Source organism: Oxyura jamaicensis, chromosome 11 (genome assembly GCF_011077185.1).
Source record: "Oxyura jamaicensis isolate SHBP4307 breed ruddy duck chromosome 11, BPBGC_Ojam_1.0, whole genome shotgun sequence".
In the NCBI taxonomy this organism is placed as follows: Eukaryota; Metazoa; Chordata; class Aves; order Anseriformes; family Anatidae; genus Oxyura; species Oxyura jamaicensis.
Window position 1 is genome coordinate 6,947,372 of NC_048903.1, and position 17,135 is coordinate 6,964,506.

Sequence of the window (17,135 nt, forward strand, 5' to 3'; positions counted from 1 at the left end):
TTACCAAAAGAGGATTTTTTTTAAGTTTATTTCTAAAAATGGCTGAAGCTTCCTGGTGCTCACGCAGTATGAGATCTCTTAGTTTAAGGCATTTGCTATTCATAGTGTGTCCCTTTTTTTTTTCCCCCTCCATTTTCTTTGAGAGTTCTTTTGGGCCACTGATTAGTATTGTTAAGTAAACCACATTTAACAAAAGTTCAAATACAGACAAGAACACAGTGAGAAAGCATAAAAAAAAAAACAAGTAAGCGTTTTTCATAAAATAAGAAGAGTGCATGGAAGAAATAAAGCATAGTTAAGATGGAAAGGAACTGTAATCATGGAATAAATTCAAAAGGTCTTCAAACGTACAGTATGAACCGAAGAAATGAGACTGAGTAGAGAGAGTAATTTGAAAAAGCCTACCAAGTAAAAACATTCGTACTAAAGTATGCAGACTTGATAAGAGTTCTTCCCTTAACATGAAAACAACCCTTCAATGCCACAGGGATGGCTGGACAAATCTATTAACACAGTTGCTCTGTTTTGCAGAACTGGACTCTGATTAAATGTGTATCACAGGGAAGAGGTCAACTGTATGCCATAACAAAGTAGGTCCTGCTGAGCACACTCAGCACAGGCATGAACCTACAGAAGAAAGTAAAACTGAGTATAGCTGCACAAAAAGTCATCTACCAGGACATGATTCATAGACTAGACTTCCTGAGATCAGTCAGTAACTTCCCTTCCTTCACCAAATACCAGCTCTGACATGAGCTGTCTGCTTGCTCCCTTGCCCAGTCCCACGCAACGCACTGACAGGCAGATTCAGCTGTGGAAAATACAGAATCACAGAATTTCTAGGTTGGAAGAGACCTCAAGATCATCGAGTCCAACCTCTAACCTAACACTAACAGTCCCCACTAAACCATATCCCTAAGCTCTACATCTAAACGTCTTTTGAAGACTTCCAGGGATGGTGACTCCACCACCTCCCTGGGCAGCCTGTTCCAATGCCTCACAACCCTTTCAGTAAAGAAGCTCTTCCTAACATCTGACCTAAAACTCCCCTGGCGCAACTTTAGCCCATTCCCCCTCGTCCTGTCACCAGGCACGTGGGAGAACAGGCCAACCCCCACCTCTCTACAGCCTCCTTTCAGGTACCTGTAGAGAGCGATAAGGTCGCCCCTGAGCCTCCTCTTCTCCAGGCTGAATAAGCCCAGCTCCTTCAGCCGCTCCTCGTAGGACTTGTTCTCCAGGCCCCTCACCAGCTTCGCCGCCCTTCTTTGGACCCGCTCAAGCACCTCGATGTCCTTCTTGTAGCGAGGGGCCCAAAACTGAACACAGTACTCGAGGTACGGCCTCACCAGAGCCGAGTACAGGGGGACAATCACCTCCCTAGCCCTGCTGGTCACACTATTTCTGATACAAGCCAGGATGCCGTTGGCCTTCTTGGCCACCTGAGCACACTGCTGGCTCATATTCAGCCGACTGTCCACTATCACTCCCAGGTCCTTCTCCGCCTGGCAGCTCTCCAACCACTCATCTCCCAGCCTGTAGCTCTGCTTGGGATTATTACGTCCCAGGTGCAGGACCCGGCACTTAGCCTTGTTCAGTTACATTTCACAGCAAATTGAAAATATGGGCTTTGGAAGATGCATCTAGAAAAACAAGCACTGCTGGCCAAACATGCCATGCTAAATGGAAACTCAGCATTTTGAGCATAAATGTAACTTAACTTGAACATAACTTAAAAAACAAACACAACCACAACAAACAGATACTGGATTTGGGAAGGTACCAGAGACACAAACATTGTCATCTGATATGATTGTAGCATTCTCCATGGCAGCGTCTCAGTACTGCAACTGTACTCCAGAATTCCGTATACCACCACAGAAATGGCATACAACAAACTCTCAGGTATCACTGTCTTTCGATCTTTTAATCGATTTAGAGTTTTCTATAAGGGACCCTTCAAGAGGAATTTATCCATGTAGCAGCAGAGCTGCACCATTCAAAGGACTGATATTTATTCCTTCCACTCCTGTTATAGGGACTGGGAAGCAAGTCCCAAAGAAGCAAGTAATAGCAGCAGCCTGGGAAGGTTAAGTGCTTGATGAAATAAAACGTTGCTGAATTCTAAGGAAATATGCGGGTAAAGGAGAAAGGATGTAAGATTACGTGGGTGTAGGAAGCAAAGGAGGGAAAAGATGGAGTGAGATTTAGGACAAAAAACTGCAGATTAAGAAAGTGTTGTATGAGTAAGACTAACAAAAAAAGTAAAGTAGGAATTATTAAAGCAGCACTGAAAGAGAAGTAACTATAACTAGGCTGGTTTTGCAACTGATGGCTATACTGCCAGCATTTTTTACTGGTGAGACTCTTTTGAGGCTTTTGCGAAAGGAGGGACTCAAAATGAGAAATTCCATTTTCAGTTTTAAAATAAGCGTTTCAGTGTGATTCTGCTTTAGAGATAAACACCAAAAGTTTGGTATTCCAATTAATTTTCAAAACCTTAAAAGCAGAGTTGTGCCTTTCCTGATAGCAAGAGGTGAGGTATAGCCGGGTTATTAATGGTAAGGAAAAATAATTTTGCAAGGAGAGGAGAGAATGTGGGAGACAATGGCCAGTATTCATACAGATTTCTGGGATTAGGATTGATTCTGATCTTGTTTACACAGTATGTTCTCCCAGATTTTACAGCAGTTTTATCAAATTTAAATGGATCTTAGTGGGACTGGAATTAATTCCTTGAGTTTAGAAACACTAAACTATCAGAACTGGAGACCTATTCCCATGTGCCTCAGATAACACAGACCAAGCAGCTGCCATTTTTGCTTTGCTGTGTTAGAGGTGCAAGGATGGAAACACTTCATGAGAACTATTTGCGGTAGTAAAGTAATTCTGAATCAATTAGCAGGATATTTAACTGAACCATATAGACAGAAATTGAAAATTAACTGTATTTTTCTGAACATGTAGCTAAACGTGGAAGTTGCTAAAGTAATATATTCAAACGCTACACAAGCTTATCTTGATCAATTCTATTGAAATTAAAGAAAATCAATATGGAAGCTTTTAAAAAAAATCACCAAAATCCCATTTTCAGAAAGACTATGTGCACTTAAAGACTTGTGTTTCAACGCAAGTTAATGGAACTACAGCTGGAACTAAGCATTTGTGTGCTTTTGAAGAACAAATCTGAGATGTTCAGGTTTCAGCCTCCACCCCTCAAAAATATTTATCTACAGGAACAAAATTCAAACTGCATTTTTAGGCTAGGAAAGATTTCTGCAGCCCTGGAATATATACCTTTTTCTTTTATGGAACCACTGAATGAAATGAACTTGCAAAGGAAGCAAGCAATGCAGCAGCCTCTTGCCCCTGCAACCACCAACAAGAACCGCCTCTGGTATTTTATCCTAAACTGGAGTAGATTCCTCATATTCCAGTGGAGATGATTAAAAAAGCAGCAGCTTTGCTTTGCGGAAACAGCAGAAACACCTGCATAAATCAGAACAGAAACACCTGCACCTTGGTCTGCAGGGCCAAGTACTGGGCTGTGTGAAATCAACATAGAGCTTGTCACTGATTTCATGGGGTCAGGGTTTCACCTACCAGATTTCGTACACATTTCCTCTGAACATAAAAGGTGCATTTGTTTTTCTTGAAGTATGCGTCCATATATGCCCGTAAAGATCCAAGTAGCTAGGGTTTTCAGGTCAAATATATTCTTTAATCTTTCCTACAATCCACTTCCTTGGCAACAGATGCACACCAAACACAAGCACATATACAAAGGCAAGATTTTCTGTGATGAACATACACTTTAAAATTGAAAAACTGAGCACCATGACAAAGGGTGCAAAACACAAAGTGACCAAGATGAAGAATTGCACAGCCCCCAGTCCTCTCTAAGCAGAGATAGCTTATTTATGCAAGTCAAATTGAAATGACAGACAGGTTGGGATTTACCATGAATGCATTTTTAACAGCAAACAAAATGAACATATACTTTTCATTTACATAATTGAGCAGTTTGAGTGATCTCTACTTCTTAAAATTTTAGTTCGTTTTTGACAAAATTGCATTTGAAACATGACTCTTGGAGTTTCGTAATAAAAAAGGAAACATTCATGAGTAGTAGCAGAAATCTTGTGCAAAATGTAATGACTTTTCAATGGAAGCTGAGTCTACTGTCCATCTCTTATATTCATGAAAATGAGTGTACCACAGTAGTTATTCCAGCAAAGCTCTTCCAAAGTCCCTTCTCAAGTCCTTGACTAGAGAAGTTGGATTGTTGCTAAGAATTTATCTATGAACATCACCATCATTCTCATTAATGACACCCCCCTACCCCCAAGATGTTTACAAGACAACCTCAGTATTCATGGTTATATTTCTACAGAAGACACAGGTATTCTAAATTTATCTATTCACTGGTAATCTTTTCTGATTCTTGTTTCTCACTACCCATCTCTGCCTTTAGTGAAGTTCTTTGTAATTTTCCCCTCTTTCTCTTTTCCATGTGTACATGCCCTCCCTAGATCTCCGTCTCTAGGTCTAGTGAAGAATCATCTTCCCTTAGCACCGAATTGTAATCTTAAAATATTTTCCAAACCATTGCCAATTTATAATTAATTCCAGCTCTACTCCTGCAAATTTACTGATGGCTTCTGATTGTGATAATTACACTACTCTTTAACCTCTGTTTCTGGTAGGGGCCTCATCTTCACCTCCTTCTTCATAAACTCCTACTTATTTTTTCCCCCCAAAACTAAGAAACTCTGATATCGGCAGGTCTGGTGCCAAATTCTCAATGTTATTAATCCTGGTCATATGTTTTGCCATCCACTCATTCAAGAGCCTTTCAGGCCTTACCCTACCTTTTCTTTTTGTTTTCTTTTAAATCGTTTCCAAAGTGGCTTACATCATTCTGACATGCAACACTACAGAAATTGTTCTGCAATTTGTACATTCCTTCCAGACACCTTTTCTTTGCTCTAAGTCAATCTCACACAATCGCTAGATCACTGTCCAGTTTCTCACCCTGCATCCTAATCCATTTTTAGTTCTGCTAGCATATCATCCATACCAGAAAGGGTTATTTTTGATGCTTTCAGAGGGAGATGCTACTTCACATTTTCATGGAGATGATTTTCTTTCACCTGCACAATCAATATTATTTAACAATGTTTTATGCTCTTCAAAGTATTTTCTCTTACATCCATCACATGCTCTTTTTCCCTCAGGATTTCTCTAGTTGCTGATTTAATAACCTTAGTTGGGAGCACAAAATCTCCTATCAAATATTCTTTAGACACCTCTCCTGAGCTACTACTCTCTTTGTTGCCATCTTCTAATTCTGGCCTGCTCTCTTGATTTCATGTGTTCAATTTCCTTTTTTTTTTTTTTTTTTTTTTTTCCTTTGGACTTTACTTCTGTCTCTAGTAATCATCACTTTGAGAACCATATTCTTTCTTGATCCAGCTCCAATTCCTCACTGCTATGTTCTCAGCTATGCCCATGAGGGTTACCTGAGTAACTTCCTACTTAACACTAAGCTCTTGCTCCTCCTTTAGCATCAGCTGTGTTCAGAAATGACTATTGACATCAGCTGTATCTGTTCTGATAGTAATTCAGTAAAATTTCAGTGAAGCCAGGGCACCTTCATTTTTAATTCAGAATGAAGATATGTACAATCAGCTGTCTGAATCACAGGTTTTTTTACAGGACAAATTTTGCAATGGCAGATGAACACTCTCAATCTCTTTGACACCAACACAGGGCATTCCAATTTCATGACCAGTAGTTTGATAATCTCTGGACAGGCCCATTATGTCCAGGCCCAGCAATAGTGTTTTACGATTGACAAGCTACAGATATATTTTATTGCTATAATAAACCTGTAACAATTAAACTAATTAAACTATGACTATGATATGCTTGAGCTTCTGGCAAACAAATGTATGTTAGCTGGTTTATGATATCTGACTCAGCTACTTCTGATGAACTGACCAGAGAGAATACTCACATTGCTAGGAGAGCACTTTCAGCAGGCTGAGAAGAGAAAGTAGGCACGCACTGACCTTTCCTTCCCCATTCCCAGTGTCACTAACCTAGTTTGAAGTGATGTGACATCACTGGAGAAAAGCCAAATCCTGAATTTTCCCTTGTTTCTTGTATCTCACTAAGCCTCAGTTCAGCAGACATATGCCTAAATGTATCTGTATTTGTGCGAGGAATATAGAAAGCACTGGCAATATGAAAAGCTGCTCCAACGTGTTATTTACAGAACTGTGACTACAACCAGTAAGGTCCTGTGTCCTTTATGAAGAATAAAGAGTAAAGCTGTCCAAAAAAACAAAGCGAGAGTAGCTAACTGGTAAAATAACAATTTTAAAAATATTTTTTAATTATTAACCCCTAAATATATCCATTTGTAGGAAGCCAGGACATTTTCTCTAAGTAAATACAAATTAAAAGACAATTAAAGAACCATTATCAAAGACTAGGGGATAGGAAAGGAACAGGGGGGGAGGGACAGGAAAATGCATTACTAGAAATGCAGGAAAATCTACCTTATGAATTTATTTTTAATACAAATCACAGCGATTATATTTGATTCTAACTGACTGACATAGTGAGGTTTTAGTTAACTTTCTCCATATTTCAATTCCTTCTACTACTTATTTGAGATGACTGGGAGCACAGCAACTATAAATGGTGAATCAGATTTTCAAGTAATTATTTTTGAATTGTCTACTGTCCACAACCTATAAAGTCAGGATCACAAAAGTTGTGAATTCCTACAGGTCATAATAGATCTACCTTTATCGCATCCTGAAACCTGAATGGATTAAGAGTTAAAATGGAAAAATGCTGGGTAGAATCAAGAGGTCTTAAATGAACTTCTAAATGCCAGGCATTGAAAAATAAAAAAATAAAAGTTAAATCTACATCAAAGGAACCAGGAAGAACTGAGGAAATCTACATATGGCATATTTAATTTTGCCATATTTATTAGGACATCTGTTGACCTGCTTTGGACTTTAGTGTGATAATGACCATACTTATAGAAGCTGTCTGTAAACTTCTGCTTTATTTCTGCCTAGACTGATAAAGAAACAAGATTCTGCACTCAGGATTACATGCTTTCAAAGAAGTAAGGTAATTCGGATAGAAATTTCATATTTCAACAATGGATTGAACATGGAAAATAGCACTATGGCAATAAAAGAAAGAAGGCTAAATCAGTTAAAGACATAAGACAACCATTTGGAAGAGGTTACATCCATCAACTAAGTTTCTATAAATTCCTGCAATAAAATCAATGAATTTCTATTTACGTGGGTTAAAAGGACAAATTTAATGGACTGAATTATGCTCATTAATTTGTTTCATTACTTTCATTTTACATCTTTGTGAAGGTTTTAACAGAAGATGTAAAATGTAGCATGAGTTTAATATATTTGTTGTTTAGCAACTATGCAAAACACTAGCTTCATTTCATCAAGCTTAAAGTGGTAAAAGACTATAACAGAACTGGCCTGCAGTCCAAGTACATATGTACATTGTGAAATTTTGAATTTTTAGTGAGCGGAAAAAGAATTCAGAATTTTCATATTTCTCCTCAAGCAAAAAGATTTTTCCCAATTACTGAATATTGCCATTTAAAAAAAAAATCCTTTTAATCAGTTAGTGAGGGTTGAAGCAACTTTTAGATGCACCAGCTATTTCATCATAGAAGTGATGAGAAGTTGCATAAGAGTCAGATATGGAAATTTAGGTGCAGGAAAATTCCACAAACAAGTTGGCAGGATTGACTTTTCCTTAAAGGAAATGAGAAATGTGTCTTATTTTTAAGTCACGTACCCCTTTTGTTGGTTTTGTTGGATTTTTTTTTTTTTTGTGTGAGTTTTCTAATGAGATTGCAAAGAAAGTTTCTTCTAAAGTGACCATCACAGAGTTTGTAATCCTTTTCTAACTTTTCTTGAATGTAAGCACTTTCATCTGATAAGCAGGACTCACCAGTATCAAAAAGTAAACCTCACCGTAACACAAATCACCAAGAGTTCTATTTCCTAACCCATTGACAGGCAAAGAAAGTTCCAATATTTTGTTTCATACACTGAGTAACCTGTCATGAACAAACTGGACTGACTTTAGGGCAGATTTTCAGTTTTTCCTATTCCTTTTGCTCATGTGTGCGTGTGTTTTCATATAGCCATCTAGCAAATAATTTTATTTACCCAACTATTTTCTCTTGAATTTAAAGTATCAGGGATCATATTGTGGAGCTTAGAACAATGAAATTCCTGTAAAGATTTGATTAAGATGAAGTTTTATTTTTTGGAACTAAAACCTTTAGACAGATGCATTAAGATACTGCAAAGTTCTAACTAAAGTGCAAGTATACATGATATATATACCCCATTTATAGTACATACAGACCATTTGTCAGCTACACTAGCAAAACTAATTAAATGTTCTGCTTTGTATTTATGCAAAGAAATAGGTTTTTGTGGTGCTTTCTCCTCCACACACACTCTCCCCCAAGGAAGAGGAAGAATAATACTGTTTGCATTATCCAGATTAAAAAGTTGTAAAATCCGTACCTTGGGTAATTTGAATAAACAGTACCTAAAGATTTACTATTCAGAAGCAAGGGAAAGTAGCTGTTGGATTGGATTACCAAGAAGTTACCTTCGAAAAAAATACAAACAATTAAACTATCAAGGGAAAAGATACAAATTATTGCATGGGGATTTAGAGACATAACCATGTAATGCACTGTAAATTAAAGTCATTTATAAAGTACAACTGGAAACCATATATAAGAACTACTGCTTAGTCAGCAAAGGTGAGTGAAATTATTTGTCACGGCTAGAACAATTCCATGGGATACTTCACTGCATCCTTATCAAGCGTTTGCTGTTGCCAAAATATCCCAAAATACTAATATGCCCTGAAGTCAGCCACTAAGTTCATTGTCACTAAATGCTCACAACTGCTTCATCTGCAAGGGTAAGAGAGGGCACAGTCAAGAATCCCACTGTGCGGATATACAAAATTCTCTCCACACTCCCTTTCTGTTCTTTGTTACTATTAAAAAGGTCACTTGCACTTGTTAATGGTGAAAGGAAAGTGCTTTAAATAGAGCAACATTCTGACAGAGATTTGAGGGAGAAAAATAAGAGTTATTCTTCCTTCAGAGGAGGAAGGATATTCTTCCTTCTTATATTTCCTTCTGAGAAGGAAAATGTAACTGACTCTCCTTTCACATGAAGGATATTGCATTAGGAGGTCTGATACGTATCTGGAAAATCTCCATACAGTCTGCAGATGCAGAAAAGTTAATCTGAAATGAGGTATAGTTAAATTTGTGAGTTTTTCATGTTCAACATGCATGGTTTCTGTTTTTCCTGAGAGCCTTATACCCCACCAAATAAGATACTGTTTTTCTTCCTCTGGAATAATTTATATTTAGCTGGTAAGACATCTCTGGTCAAAAGAGAGGGCTACAAAAAGCAGGTTTTTCTGAGTCAAAGGGATAATCTACAGGGAGGTCAGCAGTCTCCTTCAGGTTTGCTTTGCCACTTCACTTGCAGCTTGGAGGTGATCACTCTGCTTCACTTCCCTAGTGGGGCTGAGCAACTGGGTCAGGCCCTACTTGAAGAGGGTAAGCAGAGCCAGAAGCTCACCATGAAAACCAGGCGGGCAGCAGCAAGGCTGTCACAGACAGAAAGGCAGCCCCACCATACCTGAGCAAGGCAAGCAGAGAAGATCTAGTACAGGAACCTAGGCTTAGCCAAGGATCCAGATCCCCAGATAGAGAGCAGTTCGAGGCAGAGAAGCAAGTCTCTGAGACAGGGTCAGGATCAAGCCAGGACAAAGCATGGCAACAGCATTGCTCGTGGAGGGGCTAAGCCCCAAATCCTCAGCTTCAGCATAGCTCCCAGGTGAGGAGAAGGAGCCCCTAACAAGCACAGCTCGGGCAGCTCTCCTTGCAGCTGTGCACCTGAACCAGCACCTGAAGCTGTCTCCCAGCCCAGGCAGCTGAGCCCTCAGGTGGAGGGGATGTACTTCTGTACTGGGTCTGGCTGGGATGTTAACTTTCCCTGCAGCAGCCCATACAGTGCTGCGCTCTGCACTTGTAGCTAGAACAGCAGTGGTATCACACCAGTGTTGTGTCTGCTGCTGAGAAGTGCTGGCACAGCATCAGGACTCTCTCTGACCCTCCTAGGGGGTGGGCAAAAAGTGAGAAAGAAACATCAGCAGGGCAGCTGACCTAAACCAACCAAAGGGATATTCCATACCATATGATGTCACACTCAGCAATAAAAGGTGGAAAAAGGAAGAAGAGGGAAGGGGTGGGCTCTCGTTGCGAAAACGTCTGTCCTCCTCCCGAACACTGGCTACGTGCGTTGAGGCCCTGCTTCAAGGACGTGGTCAAGCATCGCTTATTTGTGGGAAGTAGAGAGTAATTTCTTTCCTCTGCACTTCCACATAGCCTTTACTTGTTTTGTTTAGTTATTCCCTTTCCCCCTCCCTTTTCCCCTTTCCCTTTTTTCCCTTTAGTTGAATTGTTTAATTAATAATAATATTTCCTTAATTATATATATATATATATATTTCCCCTTTTTAATTAAATCATCCTTATCTCAACCCGTGAGTTGTTCTTTCCTTTACTTCTTCCCCTCCTCATCTGAGGAGGGGGAGTGAGAGAGCGGTTGTGGTGTTCAACTGCCTAGCACGGTAAAACCACCACAACTTCAGGCCATGACACCCAACCTCCACACAGCTGTGCTGAGCAAGGGATATCATGCAAGATCACTACACAAACCTGCTCTGGCTTTTGGGGAGTACCAACAGACCAGTAGCTGAATGGTTTAAGAAATGGAAAGAGAGCCTCAGCCTTGCCATACAAAAGGATAATTTCACAATAATCTCCAGAGTAAAACGCCTAGAGCTTCAAAACAATCTAGGCTATGTCTCAGTTTTGTGGCATAATTGTTAAATGCAAGCGTGTATGATACTACATATTTTTGTCATATTGCCCTAAAATGTTATGTATTTATTTTGATTAACAGTCCCACTGCATATTGCTTTATCGCTTAAGTAAACATAGCATACAGCATCACATAAGAGTACTCATAATGGAAAGTATAGCTAAAATCCCCAAATCCTAATATTTCAGTGGAGAAAAGTTGATAGGAGTCATTCCACATAAGCTCTGGATTTGTCATGCAATGAGAATCATTCTCAGATTTTCTCTCATCATTTACCTCTCTTCATGTTCTAAGAAGATTCTGAAGAGCTGTATATCTATTGAGAATATAAATAGTATGATATTATTATTATTATTTTCCCAAATACCTTATACAATATAATCAACAAATTTTGAAGCTTTGAATACTTGCTTATATTTCAATGGCATTTCTAGGCATTGCACAGGTAACAGAGGTCTACTAAATAGTGAGTGACACAGTGGTTACCATGGTTAAGATCTGTCATCTTTTTATATCGAATGGTAAATATTTAAATATTTGTGTATAATCCAACAAGTGGACAGAGCAGGAACAAATCAGCCTATAGGTCCCTTTCTCCTCTGTTTAGCTTGCTCCTGTAACCGATGTTCCCTTTCACAAGTAGTTATTTCCCTCCCCATTTTTGAAGAGGAGGATTATTCCTCTAAAAAGGAACATGATAATGTGAAGATTATAGGCTACCTGTAAACCCAGACTTCAGCCAGAGGTGAGAGGTTCTTGGCATTTCTCACACATCTCGGCTCATTACTAGATGAATGCTTACTCTATGCCAGACACTCATTAGAATTTAGTTTTTTATTTGACCTCCACAAATAACAGGGCAAAGTAGTAGACAGAAATCTTTTGAATTAAATCTAATCTGTTCTGCTTATGGGTGCCACTGCATTAAAATACACATCTTCAGAAGAAGATATGCGAATTTTATGATCAACTAAGATATTTTGTCAGGCAAAGTATTTAGTTATTTGAATATGTAATAGATATAAAGCAAAAATTCCTTATTAACTGTAAAATATTATTAGAGCATTTCTTGTATTGCTTTTTAGCTGCTCTGACATACAGATGATAAACTGGAAATAACATTTACCTCCACGCAGGTCATAAATGCTCAGGAACTCAAACCACTTATTTAAATGCATATATATGAATTTAGCTCCCTAATTTCAGACACATGACAATGGCTTAGAGTCACTCAAAGCAGGATATTGAATTTAAATGCTTTAAAATAATTTCATATGCAAATTAAGTGTAAAAAGCAAGCGTCACATTTTCAGAACAGTTTATCCACAAAGCTATTTTTTATCTAAAACATTTACAATCGTGTAGGATACATGGACTCTAGCATTTGATAATGTTTTGTGAAGAAGATAAATTAATGATACGATATGTCACTCAGCCTAAGCAGAGGGCCTTCACATTGCTACGGTTAGGCTTATGCAATTGCCCTATCACCGGGTATCTTCATATTCCTATCATAAAGAACAAATTATTTTTGCAAAATATGATGTTTCTTTTACATTACGCAAAATTTATGTTCCACATTTTTTTATTGAATATCTGCCTTCCCTGTAGATCTGGAAGTTTTTTTGGAATGCCCTGCCTCTGCAGCCTAGATTGATCTGTGGAAAGGGATGGCTTGTCAATAAAAGGAGGGGAAGATACTTTTTAAACCTGTCATTGGGCATTTCTATGCATTCCGTGGTATTTGAATTGTGTGTCCTTTCTGACAAAAAGGCTATTGCCTGCTGTGAAATAGATCAATGGGTGATATTGTGCAGTGATTGCTATTTGTTTAAGAGAAATCTCCCCGACTGACCCACTTCCTGTAATGCATAAAAAATAAATGACAGAAGTAATATTTTTGTTCTTGTTTCACTTTCATTCATCTTATTTGATCAGCACTGAACAAAACTGACATCTCATCAAACCCTAAAGTGTATTTCTGCACTGGGTTCATCAGAGGGTGGCATTTAAAACACAGACATTGCAGGAACAAATGTATTTGCCAGCTCCGTCCATCGATGTAAACCTGACCTTTATCCTGTAGATTTATTGACACTGTGCTGCTTTATACCATATTTCATCACTATGTGGAAAGCCTGGAAAGTACTTCCTGTAAAACCACTCTTGATTCTCATCTGCAAATTTTTGCATCTACACTACATTCATCTCCATAACAAGAAAGTAATGTGTCTTAATTTTATGTAAAACAAGATAATTTAATTACATGCTTAAAAATAGCCTGACATTTGTCAGTTGTACCAGTCCATAAGGGGATCATGGAAGGAGAACAGCATCACCGAGCAGCATTTATCTACAGTCTCTTTCACCTCTCTCCAGACCCAATATATTGATAATACTTGTTCTAGGAAAGAAGAATCTAATTCTAAAGGTCTTTTAATTAGGCTTTACATGTTCAAAATACTCAAACTTCATGTACGAAACTTGACCTAGGCTCAAATGCTACATTGCTTAAAGAATAATGGGTTTGCCTTCCTGTTATGCAGCACGCTTGTACTTTATTCCTACAGTCACCTAGGAGATATGTAAGCCTTCTATACACAGGATACTCTAAAACTTCTTCTGATTGATAAATAACCATTTTAACTATAGATAACAGCTCTGTGACTAAATATTTTGTTCTGCGTGGGGAAATTTTAATGAGAACAAATAAAAATTAACAAAGCTAAATCTGATCATGCTGAAACAACACATTTTCCTAACTAATTGGCTAAATAATGGTTTGCATTTCTGCAGTATGTTCTTTTCCTAAATCCCCTGGAAGCTTTCCAACAAGCCAGAACATTGAAGCACCATGCTGGTGAGCCCTATGTGAATCACATCTGTGTCGTCGTTTTCAGCCTTCTAGGCTTGAACATATTGAAACAGTCAATGCTTGGCAGTAAAGCAAATAGGCTATTTTCCTTAAAGAAAGAAAAATCTATTACTCTTGTGCTGGATTCTCAAATCCTAATATTTACCCTTGTCTAAATAATGTGTAATTGAGCACTAATATAAACCATCCCCAGATTTCCCTCAAAACCCTTGTTTCCTTTCTTAAAATAGAAGTGGAAAGCAAATGAAAATCATTCTTTCATTCCTGAATTAATTGAGGATGAAAGATTAGAGCTAAGTCCTTGAAGTCAAGGGAAAGACATAGGGCAGGTGGCAGGAAAGAGGGGGAGGGGGATTTTCCATTTGTCTGCTGAGTGTCTGAATCTACACAGGCATCTATATCCGAGGTGGCTGCCTGGGATCCCACTACAGTCAATGAATGGCAAGAAACAGACATTTCTAGAGATAATTTATCTGACATATATTAAACCTCTTCCTTTGAGATGTGCTAAACCAATGTATCCGAAATGTAATGATTTCATGAGCTTCAGGTGAAGCCCAAGATCACGTACACTAATTTTAGCGAAGCTTTGACTTTGCATTCTTTCCTGTTAAATGAATTTTGGAGATTTAAAACAGAGATTTTCCAAGTGGAAATTGTAAGTAATATCAAAAGCAGGAAGGTGCAGATTTGTGACACATAAAAAAGTAAACTCCCCATTCACTGAGTTCCTCTGAAGACATGGGGATGAATTTCAGCATATATAATTAAGAGGTCCTGATATTATTCCCCTTCATTAACATTGACAGTGCTTTTTAATTTTGCAAGTATTATTGGAAGCAGGAGAAAAGAAATTACCTTCAGAACTAAGATCAATTAATAACATTTAACTGATTTTATGGAAAGAAAATATAAATGATAGTTCCAGTAGATCATGCAGCGCCCCTTCTAGCTGGAAGGAAATAGAAGCGTCTCCAGTTTTATGAAAACGTATTTAATGGTTAGAGAATGTTAGCTTTAAACTGCTCTTGGATTTTCTAGTTGTTTTTCTTGAGATTTTTTGTAGCCAAAAAGTGGATTTTATTTTGCTGTAAATGCTGCTATGCTGTTTTGGAAATTCAAAATTGTTTTTTTAAAACATTGTAGTAGGTATGACAAGTAAAACTCCTTTGCAACATTTTCATTCCTTTCACAACCGCTGTGGGTCTGTCATCTTCAGTATCATTTTCCTCACTTTCAAGAATATAAGGATAATAAATACCACTCATTCCAAAATATTCTGGCTACTCATTGTTTATGCACTGCGCGTCAGATATGTTTCTTTCTAAAATGCTGATCCAGATAAATTACTTTTATTATATTATTATTATCCTAACAGTAATGAATGAAGTATTTAAAACTAAGAGTCCCATAATACTTCATTAAAATTGAAGTATAGTACCTTACAGTAGGCAGTGACTCCTGGATGATGTTCTCTGGACCTAATTAGACTGTCTCATCTATAAAGCAGCAACTCAACTGATGAACAAAAGTCAGCGTAGAGGAGATAAATTAGATGACCTGACTACTTATCTTCAGACTTATTTGAATCTTCCTTTTGGCCTTTTATAGACTAGAAAGGAAGTGCTAGAAGTGCAGGCTATAAAACGTGATTACAGCCAAAAAGATACAGAGGAGGAGATGGGAGGAAGGAAGCTGACTGTATTAGCTGACCAGTGAAAGAGGGAAAACAGACATATCATTTCATAGTTCAGACACCCACCCCATCAGAAAATCAACTAAATAAATGGTTATACAGCAGTCACATGTACATAAATGGAATATTATTTGCAAAAATAGTTCTACACCATCTATATTCTCTATTTACAAAAATAAGTCTTTGAACCCTTATGTTTAATTTGCTGACAATTATTAAAGGTTTATTGATTGTCACATATTTTATGAGTAATTTTGAAACCATTGTTTATGTGAAAGTCTTATAAAGGCTCTGCCAATCAGACATGTATATGGGCACATGCTCTTCACATAGAGTTTATTAAATAGCAACATTAATTCAAATGATAATGAGACTGCCAGTTGGGACTAGCCGGGGTACCCCTGAAATTGATGCTTTCCTTGTGTTATACTGCCCTGAGATTACTATCCTTGTGTCTACTGAAGAAAGCCCAGTAAGCCTATAGAAGCGATTCACATTAGTTTGTCTAAGGATGTAGAAAAGTATGAGCTACTTTTAGTGAACATAATGTTCAAATTCTTTGCCTGTACAAATCATTCTTACTTCGTTAAATATGCAGGTTCTTAGAATACACTTCTCGGTAGAAATGTACAATTGTTTTCTGGTAAGTGTTCCATTTTTAGCATTAGAGCACCCAGTATCTCAGGCTGATGTTTAAGACCATTTTTAAAGTGTATCTTGAAAAAAAGACACTAACTCATGTTTTGTCTCCTGTACAGCTTTTTGTACTTACAGGGAGGGTTTTTTAACTAATTTGTTGCACTGTCCAAAAACATACCTGGCAAACAGCAAACAGTGATTGAATCCCCAGCTGCTTTTGAGTAGTAAAATAAACAAACAAACAAACGTGGACTGTAGTTAGACTCAGGTGAAGACCAACTGAAATTGTGTTTATTTTCAGAAACTTTGCTGTCTTCATGGTACTTCAACTCTGGTTAGTGGCTGTGAAAATCATTTAAAAATCACCAGTGATTTTATCAAGACAAAGACCAGTCAGAATTGAAAGGATATGTATTTTGCAGACCATCTTGGACAGAGACTTATTTTTACTGCCAAGATGACAATGTTTTTTTGCATCAGCTACACGTTGATGAAGATAAAACTGGATTTGACAATGGTAACATTAATATAAACTTTAATCAGTCAGCATCCCACATATTTAAGACTGTAGTATCTGGTTGTGTGCCATATTGCTTTACTGGACATAACACATTCAAGCTATACTCTGTGAACAGCCTAGTAATGATTCCTGGCTTTGGGATCAAGAGTCAAACATTTGCAGATGCTATTTTACGTCTTGGCTCAGTTAACTGGGAAGGGTTGTGAGAAGCAGTTTTTATGCAGTCCTGATAAATTGTCTGACTAAGCGCACTTTTTGTACTGCCTGCAGATGTTTACCTGACTCATAGATTCATGAAATTTGACAGGGATGACTCTGAGATCGCTGTGTATACACTTGATGTATGCAAATACAATTAATTTATTAAATATAAACCATGCCAGGACAGTAATTACTAAATCACTTTATTTT

At 37.8% G+C, this 17,135-nt stretch overlaps 2 long non-coding RNA genes across 4 annotated transcripts in view; both read right to left on the reverse strand.

The window, feature by feature from the left end:
- LOC118172705 overlaps positions 1 to 17,135 on the reverse strand; it is a 95,553-nt gene that overhangs the window by 13,754 nt on the left and 64,664 nt on the right. For 2 of the 3 annotated variants that reach the window (XR_004753826.1, XR_004753827.1), the window contains exon 4: positions 11,357 to 15,471. The exons of the other annotated variant lie outside the window; for it this stretch is intronic. This is a non-coding gene — a long non-coding RNA (uncharacterized LOC118172705). Of the gene's footprint in view, positions 1 to 11,356; positions 15,472 to 17,135 lie in introns of those variants that run through there. 3 annotated transcript variants of the gene reach the window in all.
- Positions 7,896 to 10,063, reverse strand: LOC118172704. The gene is made up of 2 exons (XR_004753825.1): positions 9,747 to 10,063; positions 7,896 to 9,651 (listed from the first exon to the last, which is right to left on the reverse strand). It is a non-coding gene; the product is annotated as an uncharacterized LOC118172704 (long non-coding RNA).